A 16,731-nucleotide genomic window follows, 5' to 3' on the forward strand; every position below is an offset into this window, starting at 1 on the left:
GCCAGGGCATTGAGTATAAAAATTGGCAAGTCATTTGCAGCTGTATAGAACCTTAGTTAGGCCACACGGAGTATAATGTTTGGAGTATAGTCGCCACACTACCAGAAGGATTTGGAGGCTTTGGAGAGGGTGCAGAAGAGATTTACCAGGATGTTGCCTGGTATGGAGGGCATTAGCTATGAGGAGAGGTTGAATAAACTTGGTTTGTTCTCACTGGAACGATGGAGGTTGACGGGCGACTTGATAGAGGCATAGACAGAGTGGCTAGTCAGAGACTTTTTCCAAGTTTAGAGGGGTCAATTACTAGGGGGCATAGGTATAAGGTGCGAGGGGCAAGGTTTAGAGGAGATGTAGGAGACAAGTTTTTTACACAGAGGGTAGTGGATGTCTGGAACTCGCTGCCAGAGGAGGTGGTGGAAGCAGGGACGATAGTGACGTTTAAGGGGCATCTTGACAAATACATGAATAGGATGGGAATAGAGGGATACGGACCCCGAAAGTGTAGAAGATTTTAGTTTAGACAGGCAGCATGGTCGGCACAGGCTTGGAGTGCTGAAGGGCCTGTACTTTTCTTTATTCTTTGTCTAACTAATGAATCCCCTATTACTTCTGCTCTTCCCCTTTTCTTTCTCCCTTCCTGTAAGCAGAGCAATCTGTGTTGCTCCAAACTAGCTTCTGACCGCACTCCTCTTCGGAGCCAAAGGCCTCACTGGTATCAAGAACAGAAAACCAATTGGTCTGCGGGACCTGAAGGAACCTCTGCACCACCTGCTTAATTTTCTTGGACTGGCTGACAGTCGCCCATTCCCTTTCTGCCTCCATGGCTCCTGAGCTGCATTGTAACCACCTCTTTGAACATGCTGTCCACAAATCTGTTACCCCCACAGATAAACCACAATGCCTCCAGCCACCGCTCGAGCTCCGAAACCTGAAGCTCAATGTTTTGTAGCTGGTGACGCTTCTGAACATGTAGTCGCCTAGGACACCTGAAGCGCCCATGGCTTCCCACATATATAGAAGACATACATTCCACATGAACAAGCTGTCCTGTCATGGCTTCAATTTACCTCCCTGAGGTTAATTTTATTTTACTTTGGTTTACTTTTGCAACTTAATTTTAACTGGCCTCAACTTAACTTTATTTCCCTATTGCTCTAACAATTGCACTCAAAGACGAGAGACAAGTATAATCGAGGCTTTATTGCTGTGTGAAGCTATTCCTCCGGCTGCAACTGTAGACTAGGTTCTTACGGGAGGAACCTGTATTACAGTAACAGCCATACATCCCCCTACTGCAAGTATGCATATCTACAGTGGTTATCACCACACTTGTGTTGTTTATCTAATTCTTAGTTACACAACGACCTTCCCTCACAGCAATTTCTCACCAACCAATGAATTTATGTTTCTCCTGTGATGTCAGGTGCTCGATGCTGCTGACAGCCTGTCCCAGGGTCCTCCTTTCACACTCTTCTCCTGGACACGAGGTGAGTTCCTACAAGTTTAAGATATCTTGAGTTATCGATATTGGATGAGACTTATGGCAGTTTCCTGAAGTATTAGACTTCAAGAGTTTGGTGAATTATTTCTTATCTTTGGGTTCATTCTAAATTGCACAGGTTTTCCGCCTTTCTCAGCAGATCAGGCAACTGGGATGAGAGCATACAATGTTGATCCATGTAAACGGAACCATGCTCAGATGGGAGATAGCTGGATGAGTCAGTCAGTACCTTTTCTTTCTTCCTCTTTCTTGGTTATGCTTTAAAGCTAGATTTATAAAACCCATGTAAGTTTCTATAGTGCACTACCATATCCCTGTCATAGACCATTCCCCCATTTACTTAATTTGCTGGAGGAGGTGAACACCGATGAATATAACTTTAAAGCAGATGAGGCTCTCGATAAGAACGTTCCCGAACTCCAAAGTTAATTCACTCCAGCAGCAAAATACAAGTTATTCAAACATGTCCCTGTTGCACTCCACAGATGACAGTTCAGTGATGTCTGGGAATCTGCTTAAAGTACTCGTTTGGGCAGTAGTTTAAAGGTCAACTACAACCATTCAACCATTCAATCCTAAGTGTTCGCCGTGGGTCAGTGTGTAGCATTCTTGCTTCTGAGTCAGAACATTGCGATTTCAAGTCCTATATGTCAGAGACTGGAACACAAATCTTTTTTTAATAATATTTTTATTCTCCATTTTCACATTTTCTTCAGAATTTACACCCCCACCAACAAACAGTAAACGGTAACGAATACAATGTCAATCCCCTTATCAACAATAACGATCCCATCCCCCCACCAACCCCCAAACAATGACCCACCTGACAATATAGGCATCAAATAAAATAAACCCTCCCAAGGTGGAAAAAAGGAAAAAAGAAAAAGGAATCAGGAATCGCCTATGGTCATCATTGACATATACAGTCCACCCCCCCAACCTCCCCCCATAATATTCACTGCCATCCAATCCCCATAAGAGTACCGTGAATGACACCCATGAATTGGAGACACCACCCCGCCCCTTGTAAACTCCTCCCCCCAACCTCGGTTCCTTCCCCCAACTTTTCACCCCGGCTAGACTCAGCAAACCCTGTTCTACCAAGCTCCGATGGCCGCAGCCTCTCCCCCCACCTCACTCCCGTTCACTGGCCGGCTTAAACCGGCCAGCGTGGAGGCCCCGGCCCGGGTCTCCTTCCCCCTTTCCCGGTCCCAGGAAAACCAATAAATCTCCTTTGGCAGACAACCACCGCATACACACCCAAGCCCCAAAGAACCATCATTGCAAATGAAAGTCCCAACTCTTCCCTTGTCCAAATATATACAGCGTCGACTCATTTAGTACATACACCAACACGCAGTGAAAAAATAAAGTTACATGAGGCTACATCGGTACAAGACCCATTCTCAGCCCCATTTCTCAATTCTGCCACAGTCTTTCTGCCTTCGCAAACTCCTCCGCTGCTTCCGCCGTCCCAAAATAAAAGTTCTTGGATTTGTAGGTCACCCTCAACTTAGCTGGATCTACTATGCCGCATTGCACCTTGCTGATGTATAGTGCCTTCTTCACCCGGGTGAAGGCAGCCCGTCTCCTCGCCAGCTCCACCGTAAAGTCCTGGGATATGCGTATACCAGCTCCAGCACACTGTACCACTCACTTCTGCTTTGCCCAGCACAGGACTTTCTCCTTCACACTATACCTACAGAAACACAGTTACTACTCTTGGCGGCTCACTCGCCTTTGGTATAGGCCTCCACGACCGATGAGCCCGATCCAGTTCATATCGGGAGGGACTGTCCCCCTCCCCCAATAGCTTTGCCAACATCGTGGCAAAATACTCCATCGTCCTCGGGCCTTCCACCCCTTCGGGCAGACTCACAGTCCTCAGATTCTGTTGCCTGGAACTGTTTTCAAAGTCTTCCATTTTGGCTCGCAGACCCTTGTTGGCCTCTGTCACCTTCTGCAACTCCTTCCCCATCAAGATGAGTTGATCACTGTGCTGCGATAATGCCTCTTCCACTTCCTTCAGTGTCCCACCTTGCTCCTGCATCTCCGTCGCTGCGCTTGATCCCGCCACCCTCAATCGCCTCCTCCACCAGCACTTTCAATACCGCCCCCATCTCCTTCTTCATCGCTTCCATGTGCTTTGTGAACTGTTTTTCAAGTTCCACAACCATCCCTTTGGTCATTTCTTCTGCTGTGAGCGATGCGGCCTCCCCTGGTGCTCCAGCCTCCGCTTCCCTTACATTTCCTGCGCTGACTTTTCCACTCACTGACGGACTTTCATTAACCCCCTTTTTCACTGCCGTTTTTCTCCCAAACTTGGACATTTCTCCTTCCTGTGCCTTCTTACAGTCTTTTCAGCCTCCATTGCCCCCAGGACCTGGCGTTAAAACTATTCCCGAGCGGGAGCCCTCCAGTGTGCGGCTGCCTCCCGCCCGCTGTCACCGGAAGTCGCCTGGAACACAAATCTAACGTGATTTACACACCGGGGGAGCACTGGAGATGTAAGCTGGAAATAAAAGTTGCCACAACCAACATCAGTACAACAGATGATCTGGTCATTATCACATTGCTGATCGCGGGGGTTTGCCGTGTACAAAGTGAGTGCTGCATGCTTACATTACAGCAGCTTCAATAACGGTGGGCTGGATTCTCCGACCTCCCAGCCGTGTGTTCCTTGGCGGCGGGAGTCGTCGTGCCGTTCATTGGGAATTCCCATGGAAGCCACCCCTCGCCATCAGTGAAAGGCCAGAAAATTCCGGCCAGTACTTCATTGGCGATAATTACTATGAGGCGTCTTTCTTATTGTACCGATCAGCAGTGCTACACAGGCCTTCACTTTAACAGGCAAAGAATTACACATTCACCTTCTGAATACTAGAAATGTTCAAAGTTGCTTTGAATTGCAGAGGTGGATCATTCCAGGTGGCTGATCTGTGCAAATGATGATCAGCATTTGACATTCAGGTGTAACACTCTAAGCAGGCTGGAACGGCGCAGTGGCACAGTGGTTAACACTGCTGTTTCATGCCGCCGAGGATCTGGGGTCAATCCCGGCTCTGGATCACTGTCCGTGTGGAGTTTGCACATTCTCCCCGTGTCTGCGTGGGTCTCACCCCCACAACCCAAAGATGTGCACGGTAGGTGGATTGGCCACGCTAAATTACCCCTTAATTGGAAAATAATTAATTGGGTACTCTAAATGTATATTTTAAAAAACACTGTAAGCAGCCGGAAAATCCAAGTTTCAGCTAGTACAGGTGAGGATGACCTCCACATTCAGACTCTAGAAAGTGAGTTTGCTCGTATTGGTCTGATCTTCTGAGGTAGTTAAAGAAGCTAGCTGAGGCTGGGCGTCATCCTCGCCCCACCTATAAGCCTCCTGATATGTTCTCGAAATTATTGATATTAGCGGAGTTCATAAGTTGGACCTTCCTAATGTTCCTCCAAAGGTCAATGTGTGAATGCATTTAGTTAGAGTGTGGGAGAGGGGAGGAAGATTTATCTGATGTGGTGAGGGTTAAAGTCTGACCAGGACTATCAAGTCCCACATAAATGTGGAGTGTGAAGTGTTCGGTAAATACTTCCTGTCATTAACTCAATTTTTTCTTTTAAAAAATTACTGTGTGACCTTCTCATAAGAGTTAGAAGCACAGCTGCAAGTTATTAAGAAAACAACTGAACATTACTGAGACTGTACTTTTTTTAATAGAACATTTGAGGTTTATTTGTGTACTTATTTTCTGGTTTCCTTTTATTGTTTGTGGAAGTGCGAATACTTTCAAACAAATAATTCCTAATCTACTGGAAAGGCCGCCAAATGACTCTCAGCAATATCAGTTCCCATGATTACAATGCAGCCCAGAGCTGAAATGAAGACGCATAGAAAGTTGGAAAGGTGAACTCATCAGCTATGAACTTCATTGTGCAGTATCGCAAGGTGTGGAACCGTATCTTACAGATCAGAGGTGGTGTCCTCCACCTTTACTAAGTTAGCTGATCCAGTACAGTCCAGTGAACCATAGATGTTGCTGAGAACAATGTCGGGCCCCACGGTGAACTCACTGTCTAATACCACAGGTAGTGTGGAGTTTGCACACTCTCCCCGTGTCGGCGTGGTCTCACCCCCACAAACCAAAGATGGGCAGGGTAGGTGGATTGGCCATGCTAAATTGCCCCTTAATTGGAAAAAAGAATGACTTGAGTACTCTAAATTTATTTATTTTTTTAATTTTTAAAAGTATTGGATTAGGCTTCCCTTTAGACATCTGGAGCACAACTGTAAAGAAACATTGGGAATATTTTGTTTATTAAATGGTCAACAATAACAGAGATTTGAAAATCAACTATGTAACGTTCCACATTTCACACTAACCGTCAAACAACAAGGAAATTACGCCGTTCCATTTTGATACCAATTCAAAGCTCAGTTCATTTTCACAAAAACCAACAACCACTCGGTATCATGCCTCACAGGTTCCTCAACGGAAATAGAAGATAAGCCTTCTTCTGTTTCATGTCCAGACCTTGTCGTAGAAATGATCTGTCCATCAATGTGTGGCACGTTCCATGTATCAGTGCCATTCTCCATCCAGGAGCCGCAGCTGTGCAGGCTCGTCCAACTCAACGCAATCTCACCGGAATCGAATCCTGCCATCCACATATTCCCCTGGCGCCCAAGGTGCAGTTGAACATCCTTGATGTCCAGTGTGTTTAAGGCACGGTGACGTGCCAGTTACATGCAGCACCAAGCACACCAGCAACAAAAGCATCAGCAATCTGCAAAAGCATTTCTTCAACAGTATTAGGTGGTCCATTTGGACCAATGTCGCATACCAGGTCCCGCAGCGTCTTCTTGCTTCAAACCAGATTGCTCTCTGGTCTCATAAGTCCCCCTGAGCCCGGTATTCCAGGACCCAGGTATCTCAGAAAAAATTGTCTTTCTTTCCGGCGGCAGAAAAGGAAGGAAACAGCAACAGCAGCCCCCAGGCATCTGCAGCCACCAGCAGGAGCAAGCAGCAAACATAAACCTGCAGCTGGGAAGTGCTCTGAGAAATGGTGAAATTTGGGTCCTACATTTGTTGTGGGACCCCTTTCTAATTTTGTTTACTGCAATATCTGACTTTCCGCATGCTAAACAGTTGACAGACCACCAGTGCATCAGGCCTCAAGGCTGTCTCCACCAGGAGGGACACCTGTACCTCATTCCCCGTGGACAGAGTGAAGCGGAATGAGAGAACACTCGACTTTGTCCACAATGAGGGATGAAAACAAATAGGCAGAAACATAGAAAATAGGAGTGGGAGGAAGCCATTCGGCTCTTCGAATATGCTCCGCCATTTATTATGAACATGGCTGATCATCCAACTCAATAGCCTGTTCCCACCTTCCCCTATATACTTTGATCCATTTCGTCCCACGCGCTATATCTAACTCCTTCAGGAAAACATTCAAAATGTTTTGGCCTCAACTGCTTTCTGTGATAGTGAATTCCACAGGCTCATCATTCACTGGGTGAAAATATTTCAATATTAGATGGTCTACCCCGTATCCTCAGACTGTTGCCCCTGATTCTGGACACTCCCACCATTGGGAACCTCCTTCTTGCATCTAGTCCTGTTAGAATTCTATAGATTTCTCTGAGATCCCCACTCATTCTTCCGAAGTCCAGCGAATATAATCATAACTCACTCATTCTCTCCTCATATGTTATCACGGTAGCACAGTGGTTAGCACAGTTGCTTCACAGCTCCAGGGTCCTAGATTCGATTCCCAGCTTGGGTCACTGACTGTGTGGAGTTTGCACTTTCTCCCTGTGTCTGCGTGGGTTTCCTCCGGGTGCTCCGGTTTCCTCCCACAGTCCAAAGATGTGCAGATTAGGTGGATCGGTCATGCTAAATTGCCCTGAGTGCCAAAAAGGTTAGATGAGGTTACTCGATAAGGGGGATGGGGTGGAGATGTGGGCTTAAGTAGGGTGGATTGGCCATGCTAAATTGCCCTTAGTGTCCAAACAAAATGTTGGGTGGGGTAACTGGGTTACAGGGATAGGGTGGAGGTGTGGGTTTAGCTCGGGTGCTCTTTCCAAGGACCATTGCAGACTCGATGGGCCGAATGGCCTCCTTCTGCATTGTAAATTCTGTCATCCCAGGAATCAGTCTGATAAACCTTCACTGCACTCCCTCTATAAAGAGAACATCCTTCCTCAGGTAAAGGGACCAAACCTGTACACAATATTCCAGGTGTGGCCTCACCAAGGCCCTGTATAATTGGATCAAGATATTATTGCTCCTGTACTTGAATCCTCTCACTATGAAGACCAACATACCATTTGCTTTCTTTACCACCTGTTGCGCCTGCATGCTTATATTCAGCAATTGGTATACGAGGACACACAGATCTCGTTACACATTCTCCTCTCTCAATTTATATAGCCATTTAGATAATAATCTGCCGTCCTATTTTTGCTACCAAAGTTGATAACCTCACATTTATCCATATTATATTGCCATGCATTTGCCCACTCACTCAACTTGCCCAAATCACACTGAAGCATCTCTGCATCCTCCTCACAGCTCACCCTCCCACCCAGCTTTGAGTCATCTGCAAATTTGGAAATATTACATTTAATTCCCTCATCTAAATCATTAATATATATTGTGAATAGCTGGGAGCCCCGCTACCAGACTGTGAAGCAGCCAGATAGGATGCTTTCTATGGTGCATCTGTAAATGTTGGTGAGAGTCAGTGTGGTCATGCTGAATTTCCTTAGATTCCTGAGGAAGTAAAGGCGTTGTTGTGCTTTCTTGATGGTAGCAACGATGTGGGTGGATCAGGGCAAATTTTTGGTGATGTGTATCAAATTTGAAGCTATCAACCATCTCCACCTTGGCGTCGCTGATGCAGACTGGGGTGTGTACAGTGTTGTGTTCTGCTGCTTCGGAGAGCACAGGCTGCTACTTGATGCAGTCTTAACTAAAGCATGCTCCAGACTCTGAAATGAGTTCAACCTGTTTATTGAACTATTAACACAGTTCTCAACTGAGTTTGACTCTCTGCTAATCTAACTGTAGTAATTCAGTCGAACTGTACCAGCTTACTCTAAGCTATGTGCTGTGGTGTGATGCTGCTGATCAACCGTGTCTAACTCTCTAGATGTCTGTCTGTGGAAAGAGGCAGGGTGTGAGTGCCTCATCCCTTTTATAGTGTTCATGTCATGCCCCCTTGTGGTGATGCCACCTCTGAGTGTCCTGACTGCCCATTGGTTGTGTCCTATTCTGAGTGTTCATTGGTTGCATGTTTGCATATCATGACATACAGTACTTTGCTTCCTGAAGTCAATGACCAGCTCCTTAGTTTTGCTGGCATTGAGGGATAGATTGACTGGTCTATAATTCCATGTTTTCAGTCCACCTCCCTTTTTAAATACTGGGGTTACATTAGCTGTGGTCTAACCTGTAGGAACTGTTCCAGTGTCTGTAGTATCTTGGAGGATGACCACCAATACATCCACTATTTCTCGGACCATATCCTTAAGTACTGTGGGATGCAGATTATCAGGCCCTGGTGATTTATCGGGCTTCAATCCCATCAATTTCCCCAATATAATTTCCCCACATTGCCAAAATATGTATTTAGTTCGTCAGCCATTTCTTTGTTCTCCATTATAAATTCCCGTTTCTGACTGTACGGGACCTACATTTGTCTTCACCAATCTTTTTCTCTTCACATACCTGGAGAAGCTTTTACAGTCAGTTTTTATGTTCGCTGTAAGCTTAGTTTCGTACTCCATTTCCCCCTTTTTAATCAGTCCCTTTGTCCTCCTTTGCTGAATTCTAAGCTGCTCAGGTCTGCTGTTTTTTTCCAGTCAATTTGTATGCCTCTTCCTTGGATCTAATACTATCTCTAAATTCCCTTGTAAGCCATGGTTTGGCAGCCTTTCCCTTTTTTACTTTTGTGGCAGACAGGAATAACCAATTGTTGCAGTTCACCCATGTGCTCTTTGAGTGTTTGCCATTGCTTATCCACCGTCACCCTTTTAAGTAAAATTCCCCAATCCATCATTGTAGTTTCCTTCAATAAGATTCAGGACTTGAGGGGGAGTGGGGGGCGGTGGCATAGTAGTATTGTCGCTGGACTAGTAAACCAGAGACCCAGGATAATGATCTGGGTTTAAATCCCACCACGGCAGGTGATGGAATTTAAACTCAATAAAATATCTGGAATTAAAGTCTAATGATGACCATGGAAACATTGATTGTTGCAAAAATCATCTGCTTCACTAATGTCCTTTAGGGAAGGAAATCTGCCGCCCTTACCCAGTCTGGCCTACATGTGACTCCAGACCTACATTGTGGTTGACTCTTCTATGTGTCCTCAGGGATGGCCAATAAATGCTGGTCTGCCTTCGATGCCCACATCACATGAATACATTTTTTTCAGAACGATCTCAGAATCAATGGCGTGACTCTCCATCTTAATGAAACATTCTATCATATTATGGTTGCTCATTCCAAGGTGCCTTGCACAACTAGATTGTCAATTATTAATTTTTCATTACACAATACCCAGTCTATGTTGAAAACTAGGAAACCATCTTGTACACTCTCCAGAAATTCCTCCTCTACGGTATTGTTACTAATTTGATTTGCCCAATCTATATGTAGAGTAAAGTCACCCTAAATTACCGATGTTCCTTTATTGCCTGCACCTTTAATTTCCTGATTAATATCATTCCCAATTTCACCACTACAGTTTGGGGGTCTATATACAACTCCTACTAACATTTTGTGTTTCTCAGCTCTACCCATATAGATTTTACATCATTGGAGCTTAATACCTTTCCTCACTATTGCGGTAGTTTCCTGTTTAACTAGCAAGGGAACACCCCCACCTTTTCCTTTTTGTCCTTCCTAAATACTGAAGACCCCTGGATGTTCAGTTCCCATCCCTGGTCACCATGCAGCCATGTCTCCATAATCCTGACTATATTATACCCCATGACAGCACTCCAATGCTCCCACAAGTCCCGGAAAACATGCTGTTAGGTGGATTTTTTTTTTTTTTATTTTTTTTTTTTTATAAATTTAGTGTACCCAATAATTTTTCCAATTAAGGGGCAATTTAGAGTGGCCAATCCACCTAGCTTGCACCTTTTTGGGTTGTGGGGGCGAAAGCCACGCAAACACGGGGAGAATGTGCAAACTCCACACGGACAGTGACCCAGAGCCGGGATCGAACCTGGGACCTCGGCGCCGTGAGGCAGCAGTGCTACTCACTGCGCCACCGTGCTGCCCCTGTTAGGTGGATTGGACATTCTGAATTCTCCCTCTGTGTTCCCGAACAGGTGCCGGAATGTGGCGACGAGGGGATTTTCACAGTAACTTCATTGCAGTGTTAATGTAAGCCTACTTATGACACTAATAAAGATTATTATTATATTATTATTATGCAAGTAATATACAGGAGAAATGTGAAGCAGGGCATCACGGTAGCGCAGTGGTTAGCACTGCTGCCTCATAGCCCTGAGGACCTAGTTCGATCCCGGTCCCGGCTCACTGTCCATGTGGAGTTTGCACATTCTCCCTGTGTTTGCGTGGGTCTCACCCTCACAACACAAAGATGTGCAGGGTAGGTGGATTGGCCGCTCTAAATTGCCCCTTAATTGGAAAAAAAAATTTAAAAGGCGAGATGTAAAGCAGGCTGATAATTTGCTATTAATTGTTTTGTACAATTGCATAAAGTCAAAACGCCTCCCAGTGTCTCCAGGAAATGGAAAATTCTTGGCTGAAAAAGGAACAAGAAAAAACCTTGCGCAATCTCTTCTATTTCAGATGTTGGTTTCTCAAGAAAAAAATGTTTTTGAGCACAACAGCAACAAGTTGAATGAATTCTTCCTGTAAGGAATAACGGAATACAGTCCCCCATAAGGTGAAAATCCTGGGCTTGCTTGCAAAAAAACTGACTGTTTCAGAAGTTCCGTCAGAGAAAATCAGTGGAGCTAATTAACAATGGTCGGAGGGGCAGAATATGATCCTGAAAACACTGGTAGAATTTCATGAATCCCATTTAATTGAGATCAAACAAGATTTGTTTAATTACTATAAAACAGACCCTGATTTATAAAGCAGGTGAATTGCATCTCAGCTACTTTGATGTAATGTTAATCTGGTATCCATAATACTTGGACTCTGGACCCATACTTTTGGCAATGTTTCTGAATGACAGGTAGCTCTCCAAAATTGATTTTATTTTTTTGGGGGTGACTGGGGTTATGAGAGTCGACAACTTGGGAACCAATCTCTTCATAATCTTAGAGAGTGACTGTAACACAAGCACTTTAATGTTTACTATTAGAATCTAATGTTAAATCCTTCCTCTCCGTGTCGTTTCTGCGATTTGCCTTAGCTGCTTGTCAATCTTGCTTACTTTCCCGCCAACATTTGTTGGCTCAAAGCCTCAGGCTCCAGGAAAAGCCAGCTATGTTAGTGATTAATGTTGCATGCTTTCTCATAGCATGCCAGCAGTCCTTTGCCCCTTGGTGAATTGTAATGCATGAATACCTTAACATAATCTGTGTTGTAAATTAACAGCACGTTAACCTCTTCAATACTACAAGTGAAAATGGTCTACTGAATTGAAGTCCAGATTTATTTTGTCTCGCCCTATCTACACCCACAAGCACGTGTGTCAGTCAGTGTGTATGTGGAATAAATCTAAATGCCTTTACCAGTATTGCTTTGGACCAAGCTAGAGGTTCATGAGCAGATCAAGGATAAATGATTTCACGATAGTTAGTGTGAAAACTGCTGCACATGTCCTTCGTCTTACTGAGAGGAAAAGACACCCGGTGTTTCCTGGCTTGAACATTGGTTTGTGATCCCTGATGAAAAGAACATCAGGAGGAATGTTAAGGCTAAGATGAAGCTCTGATTCTCTCACAGTCAAATAATCTGGGGTGGGATTCTGCGGGAATTGGTGGGCAACTCCGGCACGAAGGAGTGGCGTGAACCACTCCGCCGTCCGGCCGCCCCAGAGGTGCAAAATCCTCCGCACCTTCATGGGCTAAGCCGGTGCCAGAGTAGTTTGTGCCGGGCCGGCCGACGGGGAAGGAGCTTGGCGCCATGCCAACCGGCGCCGAAGGGCCTCCGCCGGCCGGCGCGAGATGGTGCATGCGCGGGAGCGCCAGTGTGTGCTGCCATCATCCCAGCGCATGCGCAGAGGGGGGGTTTATCTCCACGTCGGCCATCGCGGAGGACCCCAGAGGCCGACGTGGATGAATAGAGTGCCCCCACGGCACAGGCCCGCCCGCGGATCGGTGGGGCCCGATCGCGGGCCAGGCCAGCGTGGGGGCATCTCCCGGGGCCAGATCCCCCTGCGCCCCCCCGAGGACCCCAGAGGCCACCCGCGCAGCCAGACCCCGCCGGCAAATACCTGGTGTAATATACGCCGGAGGGACTGGACGAAAACGGGTGGCCACTCGGCCCATTACGGACTGGGGAATTGCCGGGGGAGCCGCTGCCAGCGGCCGCCGACCGGCGCGGTGCGATTCCCCCCTCCACCAAATCCCCGGCACCGGAGAATTCAGCAGCCGGCGGGGGCAGGATTCATACCGCCCCTGCCAATTCTCCGACCCGGCGGGGGGTCGGAGAATCCCACCCTGCTGTCATTTATCTTCTCAGCTTTTCATATGGGAATGACCACAGACGTAAACTACCTGGGCTTCTATCCCCCAGCAAGATTCAGCACCTTGAAGAGAGGAGGGGGAGGTTTTTTCAGAAATGCTTGTGATGTTCAACATTATAAATTTTGGATGGGAGTTATCTGCATGAAGTGTACAAGTTGCAACCCTGTTAGTATTTACTCTGGGTGTTAAAGGAGGATCATTGCTGTTGCAGAATCGTACTTATTCGTTCATGGATGTGTTACCTTCGTGAGATGCCTTGAAAGAAGCCTGCTCTGGATCCTCCTGCTCCCTTGAATACCAGCCACTCTAATGCCTGCAGGCTCTCTTTTTAAAAAAAAATTAAGGGTACCCAATTCATTTTTTCCAATTAAGGGTCAATTTAGCGTGTTCAATCCACCTACTCTGCACATCTTTGCAGAAACCCACGCAAACACGGGGAGAATGTGCAAACTCCACATGGACAGTGACCCAGAGCTGGGATCGAACCTGGGACCTCCCTGCAGGCTCTCTTGACGCCAACATGCCCGGTGTTGTGACTTTCGAATCCAAGATGGGGACGCAGACCTCGGAGGTCTCGGATGCCAACTCTGTGGTTCAGCCGCCTCCTGATGATCATTCACTGCACCGATCGTGTCGCGGACGGCGTTCACCGGTGCTGTTTACGCCAACTGATCCAGCGCATCATTTCCATGGGGACACATCGGAGCCACTTCTCCATCTCTGTCTTTACGCTTGTTGAGGGGGGTCTTCGGACTTTGGGGGGGGGGGGGAATGGAATATTCTGCACGGGATCTACGGGGTGGGAGCACTTGGGCTGGTTTCTCTGATTTTCAGACTAAATGCTGACGCCGGCGTGGAAACAGTGGCGTTTTACGCCAGATAAACGGCGCAGCAGCTGCACCGATTCTGGGACCATTGTGGGGGCTTGCAGCCACGCCGGGTAAAGCTCCCGACCACCGCGGTAAAAATGGCTGGAGAATGGCTGGGTCAGTGGGCGAGAATGCACACGGCGGCAGCCTAGGGCGGCCGCGCCGTGCAACATGGCGCCGGCCGTGCGCGGATCAGGCCTTGCACATAATGACCCCCAGTAAACCCCCTCGCCATCCCTGGACCACCCCACACCAGTTCCCCCTACCCCCACCGAAGCCCCCCCCCGGCAGCCACCACACGGGGTCCAAAAGAAAATACCATAAGTGTTCCGCACTATTGGAAACTCAGCCCATTGGGGGCGGAACATTGGGCGAGGGCCTCAGGTGGCGTCCGTTTTTGAGGGGGAGGAGCATCGCAAAAGCACCGGCCTCCCCGATTTTGACGCAAACGGGGATTCTCCGGCCAATCGGAGAATCCTGCCCCCTGCCTTGCCCGTGCTACTTGTGGAGTATGAGCTCCCCCGCTAGGGAGTATCTCAATTACCCAGGGTATACAAGGTCGGCCAGTAAGGCACTGATCAAGCAGGAACCCGGTAGGGGTCTACCGGCAAGTGTACATATCTATATTGTTTGTAAATAAATCTTTGTTCTTATTTTGCTTGGCGTGTCCTTACTAAAGCAGGAATGTAAAATGGGCTTTTGAAACCACCTGTTTTACACAGCTGCATAAGATCAGTTTCGCTGCCATTTCATTGATCCCAAAAGTGTTGTCAAACATTTCCAGATTATTTTCCTTCGCAAAGTGGTGATGATTCACCTTTCGCGTTCTGCCAAAGTTCTCGAGGAATTCTTTTTTGATGTATCAATCTAGAGTGCCCAATTCATTTTTTCCAATTAAGGGGTAATTTAGCGTGGCCAGTCTTTGGGTTGTGGGGGCGAAACCCACGCAGACACGGGGAGAATGTGCAAACTCCACACGGACAGTGACCCAGAGCCGGGATCGAACCTGGGACCTCGGCGCCGTGAGGCAGCAGTGCTAACCACTGCGCCACCGTGCTGCCCACAGTTCTCGAGGAATTGATTGAACTTAATGGAAATTAATATTGGGAAAGGTCTTTAATGGATTGCAAAGCCAAAATTACATGTTTAATACTACGTTCACTGCCAAAATTATCCCCAGTGCACATAAACCTGGGCTGGTTTAGCACAGGGCTAAATCGGTGGCTTTAAAAGCAGACCAAGGCAGGCCAGCAGCCCGGTTCAATTCCCGTACCAGCCTTCCCGAACAGGCGCCAGAATGTGGCGACTAGGGGCTTTTCACAGTAACTTCATTTGCAGCCTACTTGTGACAATAAGTGGTTTTCATTTCATTTTCATTTCAGAGGTATACAATATTTTCTGCTTTTATTTGTAATAGGAGCTGTCTGAACTGGGACGAACTTCACAACTCCATCACATTTCACTGATGCACACATTGAAGAAAGCCATTTCAGAGTTTGAAAAGAAGTGTTCCTCTGGCTTCTTGCAGCTGATTAGTTACCCGGTCGGGGTAGGTGGAGATTAGATGCATTATGTTCTTCAAGTTATTTTAAAATGCTAAAACTATGTGTTAAATGAACCTGGAATTTCAGGCAAGACAACATCCATTTGATCAGTTGGAATCCATTTGATAAGAGGTAGAATCTTCTAAAAGGCTAGGGCCTACTTGTTTCCTTAAACATCAACAAAGGAATATTAACAGACAATAACCACTCCTGCCTCTGTGTAGCTCAGAACCCTGTAGCACAGAGCTGCTAATGAATGATTCCCCACTGCAAGCCAAAATCCAGCTGTTACAGCAACACAGAGTATCTGATTATTAGTGGAACAGCACTATGGGAGCTTCTGGTACATAAGCCAGGTTCCAGTTTATGCCAGGAACACAGGAACATCCTGTTTCAGTCCGAGATGTTCTTGCAGAATGCTGACAGCAAAACTTTGCACATCAGTTCTGCCTGCTGCTAATTCTCTGCCAGGCCACACAATGGCCAATACTCTTTCCTGACCAGGTAGAAATCAGATTTAACCATGACTTGCTGCGTCAGGACATGTATTAAAGGATCAGAGATCTGAACCTTGTCCTAGTGTAGTCTAGGTTTCTTGAAATCCACAGCAATTAGCAGGATCAAATTTGCGAGCCTTCAACCCTTGTTATAGTTGTATCTGGCTGCACCTGTTATGAACCAAAACATATTATTGAAAGGCATGAATGGCGTGTTTGTAGTTGGAATATATTTTGGACATTTATATTTCTATTCAGCAAACGGGCATTGTGAAGTCTTTTGTCACAAATTTCTATTCACGGTTCGCCTCCATCACACCACCCCTTCAGTGCACCTGTTGCACAGCAGTAAGCTAGAAAACAAACTAAAGAGCAACAAGTCGTAAGTTTGACTTAGTGATTCGTTTATGGAGGGGAAAGAGAGATGGAGCAATAGTGACAATTGCAAACTGTTCAAAGTTTGCTTCTGAAGTTTGAATCTATTAGAACTCAAACATTTATTACTGGGTTATATTTTTTCCATTGTTGTAAAGTCATATTATAAAATAATGTTTGTCTCTCAATCAGGTCCCAATTTTCACAGTTGTGATCTGAACTAAGTTACACCAATGACATTCTTCTACAATTAGGGGAT

At 46.4% G+C, this 16,731-nt stretch overlaps 1 long non-coding RNA gene across 1 annotated transcript; it reads left to right on the forward strand.

The window, feature by feature from the left end:
* The first annotated feature begins 1,420 nt into the window (after nt 1-1,420).
* Nucleotides 1,421-15,599, forward strand: LOC119957142. Its single transcript, XR_005458755.1, has 3 exons — nt 1,421-1,487; nt 1,620-1,722; nt 15,474-15,599. It is a non-coding gene; the product is annotated as an uncharacterized LOC119957142 (long non-coding RNA).
* Nucleotides 15,600-16,731: the final 1,132 nt, after the last annotated feature.

Source organism: Scyliorhinus canicula, chromosome 25 (assembly GCF_902713615.1).
Source record: "Scyliorhinus canicula chromosome 25, sScyCan1.1, whole genome shotgun sequence".
Lineage (NCBI taxonomy): Eukaryota > Metazoa > Chordata > Chondrichthyes > Carcharhiniformes > Scyliorhinidae > Scyliorhinus > Scyliorhinus canicula.